Below are 3,529 nucleotides of genomic sequence, written 5' to 3' on the forward strand. Positions count from 1 at the left end.
TCTGGCTCTAACTTAGGATGCAGACAGAAATGCAGCTCCCAGCTGTAACTCAGAACAAAGTGTTCTGGACCAATTTCTGGACCAAACAGAAGTTCACTATTGGTTGCAGAGGAAGGGGAACCTTGCTGCCACCTGAGAAGCTGCAGCCAGGTTCCCATAGCAACAACCATGGCTCTCTACCAATGCTGCCTGTTTTCAGGGGAGGAAAAGATAAAGTGCAAAAGTTAGAGTGCTTCCATCTCCAGGTGTTTTAATGTCTGTACTTTGCTTTGCATCAGGAACCAGATAATATTTCACCTACAAGGCATCTAAGATGATTTAGGCTCTTAAAAATGTAAGTTTGGAAATATGTGATCCTAGTGCAGAACAGTATTGCAAGAAGACGATGACTCCACTGTGAGATTAATAGGATAAACTTATACCTTAGAGCCTTGCTTTTGCCTCCATGACTGCAACTCCACAATCTATTTAAGAATTACCTTTGAATTATGATATGTCCTTTTAATGTTTTAAAATAGAGTCAAACTGGTCTTTGACATGTTAACCATACGTAAATAATTTAAATAATAAACAAAACTACACACTTTTTTATTCCGAAAAATCTTCACAAAATAATTGCATTACTTTAAAATAATGTATACTTAAATTAACATATCCTTAAGCCATGTATGACTTGATTTATAAGCAAATCTTACACATATGCAGTAATGATCTAGTAGATCTTTAAGGTTCCAGAGCAGATAGCATATATTTGTTTAACTTTACATACGTAAGTAAGTTGCACTGAGTTCAATGTTCAGCATTATATTGGCTGAGTTCAACAGGATTTCTCTGAAAACTGAAAGAAAAAAAAAAACCCAGAACAAAACATGTACATATCTGTCTGCTGAACTGGGGCTTAATACAATACTTTTACTTTTCTTATACACTTCTGCTTTCAATACTAGCTTCATTATTTAAAGAACCTATGTTTTTAAGAATTAGAGTGACAAGTGCAACTTCTTGTGTGTGCACTCTATTTGGTTATGACTTTTTACTATTTTGTACAAACCAAAAACTGTTCTTTGTTTTACAAGTGAAAAAAGAAAGAATGTTCCTGTCCTAAGTAGTTTATACTCTCAAAGATATACACAGAGTGGAAAAAACATGCATGGAGTAACCCAAAGTACACAATGTTTCCAATTTATAGCCTTCTATTAAAAAGGTGGGGGGTGACCTCAAACAAGAGTTTTGGTCTCCTACTGGATACAAATGTAAGTCCTTTGGAAATAAGACCTTAATGCCTCTCTTTCTTCTAGCAAGGTCGTTGCAAGTCTTTTCTCTTTCTGGTTGATATTCAAACCAACTACTAACATACATAGCTCATCAACACATTTTTTAAATTCTACTTTCAGGCTTCCTACAATAGTCATGTTTTAAAAGCATGAGCCATGACACAGAGCACTTTATTCTACCTCGTGACTTTAATCTTTACATTGTGGCTGTACTGCTTGAGTGGGGTTTTTATCTGAAGACACAATGCATTTCAATAGCAAGCAGGAACCTTATTCAAGTCTCTTTTCTTCATCATTCTCAAGCATAGTTACCTGATATTCTGCCCCTGCATATAATTAAGATGCATCTTGTGATGTCTCAATTAGCAATCTTAAAACCGTATTTAACACTTAACTGCAAGCCACTTACATCTATACTGACAGTGTATTTCTTTCTTTAAAATTCAGACAATTATTCAGACAATAATTATTTTCTAACCCTTATTTATATAGGCTTTTGAACTACTGAAATAGATTCTTACATTAATATGTTGGTCCTTTTAGGTCCTGAATATCTTTGATGTTGCATGCAGTTTCATGTTTCCAGTAAAAATAACGGGAATTAGGATTACTCAGCTTTTCCTAGAAGTCAAAACATACCAGACCTAAACATTATTTTCTCCTGTGTCCAATCACATTATTGTATGAAATTTGTGTGTTCAATCATTTTATGTATTTTTATAATTGAGGATTAAAACTTTGCTGAAATTCATCCCATCCCAAATTAGGTCTGCTGCATTTTGGACTGAAACTTATTCCATGTAGAAGGGAAATTTATTCTGCTCATTAATAACAAGCACATGCACAAGAAATGAAACACTTTAAGTTTGAACATGAGGGACGTCATCGTTAGCTGCACCAGGCACCCTGAAATCTTCCTGATTCTGGGGTGCATTTTATGCTTAGATGCCAATGCCACTACAACATCACTCAGAATGAGTAAGGATGGCAGAATAAAGGCCTGATACATTTTACTATTGGCACAGCCTGTTTTCTCCAGGTCAGCTGAAAGCATGTCTTTTAGAACCATATTTCTAGAGTTTTTCAGTACCTGCAATTCAACGATTTCTGTCTCTTCATCAATCATCCAACTTTCAGTTTGCCTTCTCTGATAAAGGTCCTAGAAAGCAATGCAATCTCTTCAATTACAGGCTCATTTGCCAGGTAATCAACTGTCTGTTGAACTATGTCTCTGTGGTTTAGACCATATCATAATACAAGACTATAACATTTGAGAAATTAATAATCTTATTGACTCTGGGTTTGATAGTCCCATCTTTCAAAAGCTATTTAATATTTCAATAACAAAATGAGTCTCACAGTGTTACCTAATAATATGGTTTGGAGACCTCAGTTAGACTTTAGGGCTATTTGTTCAATTGGTTTGACATCTTCCTCAGTAGAATTCATTTGCCTAAAACATTTCCCCTCTTGTCTAGTGATTTGTTCATATATAATTATATGGAAACATTCCTTTTTTGTGTGTGCATGTGTGTGTGTGCACACATGCTCAGATGAATGAGCAATGATGGGATGGAAAAGTCACAGTCATTATAAAAATGAAGTGGCAGAAGCAACAATATAGTAGGACATCATTACTAGGAAAGATTCACAATTTGAATGTTAGCTATGAAACCTGTTAACCATTTTGAATCTGTTAATTATGAAAATTGCTTGGGGACACATCTACAATTATAATAGCCTTGCCATCTACCTACATTCATTTCCCTGTTTTTCACTACCAGAAAATATTATGAGGCAAAAGAGATCATAAAGGTTTGAATTCTATTTCACCCACTAGATATCTAGGGCCATATTATAGTCTACCTATTAGACTTGTAAATAGTTTTAAGACTATTTCAGCCTGCTCAACTCCTGAAAAACAGTATAATATGAGAGCATCCTCCTCTTTGCTGGTTTTTTTTGGTAACCCAAGCTTAAGGGTTAGATGACAATAATAAAAGTAGATGCATTGATGGAGTTTAAGGGATTTAAATAGGTGGAATAGAATGACATTTGGCATCTTAAATCTACCTACACATATAATTGCTGGCTCATACTTTCTAAATATGGTGTGGAAATATGGTATAAAACTAAGCTCTTTTTAAGTGTATTCAGCACAGTTGAATATATTTTCATTTTTTAAATAGTGACCATAGTTGTACATACACTCTAAAAAGAGATACTAATTGTTCAGTATTAGACAACTTTATATA

The sequence above is a fragment of the Gavialis gangeticus genome, unplaced genomic scaffold, assembly GCF_001723915.1.
Source record: "Gavialis gangeticus isolate Ggan-Ray unplaced genomic scaffold, GavGan_comp1, whole genome shotgun sequence".
NCBI lineage: Eukaryota > Metazoa > Chordata > Crocodylia > Gavialidae > Gavialis > Gavialis gangeticus.